The following is a 1,628-nucleotide window of genomic DNA, read 5'->3' as shown; positions in this document are numbered from 1 at the left end:
TTACAGAGTAAATTCACTTTTCATACAGCAGTTCACATATACTTTGTCTCATGTCATTGACCAAAATTTACAATGCAGCAGCTCCCCTCCCACTTCCTACCCATAGTTACCTCCTCCCAGTGTCCATCCCTTCATACTCTTCTGCACCCTGAGCTATCTCCCTGTGCATAAGCAGTTGGGGGCCACTTTAAACAGCAGAATCACCAACGAAAAGCACAAAAATGGGAAAAGCACAGAACACTGAGGAGACTGGGAAAAGGACATTTGTTAATAGTGTGAGAACTGAAACTAGGCAGAGTGGAACATATGTGTTGGGTGACTCAAATTTTTTGCAGCTCTGTGCCTGCCCTCAAGTGACTGCCAAAGCATGAGAATATTGATTTTGGGGTTACAAATAAATGTTAGTGAGTAGGTATATGCACAAATACAGAATCTATGAATAATGGAAAAAAAAATGAAACCAAACTCATTGCTGTTGAGTCGGTCCCAACTCAAAGCTACCCCTACTTGGGTTTCCAAGATGATATTTCTACTCGACTGCCCAATCTTCCTCTCTAGGAGTGGCCGGTGGGTTTTGAACCTTAGGCACTGCACCACATGAGTTAGTTTTCATGCAGCCTTTCTTTGTTTTATGGTCTCTGCAGAGAGAAGTATATTTTATACTTTCATCCTTTTTTATTGTCAGTCTCTTCATTTTCTCCTCTGGTAGTCTCAGAGCTCTCTTTGACCCTTCTCTATTACATTATACGGTGATAGATTTGAAGCACTTTTATAGTCTCTTATAAGCTATCTGGAAAAGACAGTTGGCTAACATCTTCCCAGGAAGTCAGCTTCTCTTTCCCTGTTCCTGGGAGCTATAGTGGTGTAGTGCCTAAGGCATTTGACTGCTAACTAGAAGGCTAGAGGTTCAAACCCACCAGCCACTTCTTGGAAGGTTGGGCAGTCTACTTCTGTAGTAGTGATTCCGCCTCAGAAACCCAAGGAAGAGTCGCTATGAGTCAGATCCAACTCAATGGCAGTGAGTTAGTTTTCCCTGTTCCCTATGTCATTTTACAAAGGTCCTGTGGCATTTTTTTTTAATATATATAAAAACAAGACCTAAAATAAATCACTGACCTTATGAACACTTTGTAAAAATGTACATACTTCAAACTTTTGGTTCTGCTTGTCTTTATCAAATATAACATCATTGGGACAGTGATAAAGTAAGTAGATTGGTGATAGTTTTATGAGACAGATGTAATTTTTGGATCATTTCCAGTGCTGATCTGATTTTCCCTCAGGTGTCTTTTACAGTGTTTTATACTGTTTTATTTTGGTTTATGTCAAATAATAATAAAGTCCCCTGTGTTTATGGATTCTCCCCTTAAGTGCAGGGGTTATTTCTTTATAGCTGTGTAATGGCTACCATGGTAGTAGTGGTAGGGGGCGGTAGTCCTAAGGAGTGTTGTGATTGCGAGAGCAGAGCAGTTTGTGAGCCCTGGAATGAGTGTATGGGTGAAGCCAGAATCATGGAGGATCTGAAGATAAGTGATTGTTTTTTGAAAAGATCAATAAAATTGACAAACCACTGGCAAATTTAACAAAGGAAAAGAGGGAGAGAATACAAATAATACGAATAAGAAACG

General features: G+C 39.9%; 1 protein-coding gene across 1 annotated transcript in view; it reads left to right on the top strand.

The window, feature by feature from the left end:
- Positions 1-1,628, top strand: part of MRPS27 (mitochondrial ribosomal protein S27) — a 196,325-nt gene that overhangs the window by 9,092 nt on the left and 185,605 nt on the right. The window lies entirely within an intron of this gene.

This window comes from Orycteropus afer, unplaced genomic scaffold, assembly GCF_000298275.1.
Source record: "Orycteropus afer afer isolate SDZICR_OR568_19922 unplaced genomic scaffold, OryAfe1.0 scaffold00104, whole genome shotgun sequence".
Classification (NCBI taxonomy): Eukaryota; Metazoa; Chordata; class Mammalia; order Tubulidentata; family Orycteropodidae; genus Orycteropus; species Orycteropus afer.
This window is presented reverse-complemented; position numbering and strand designations above follow the sequence as displayed.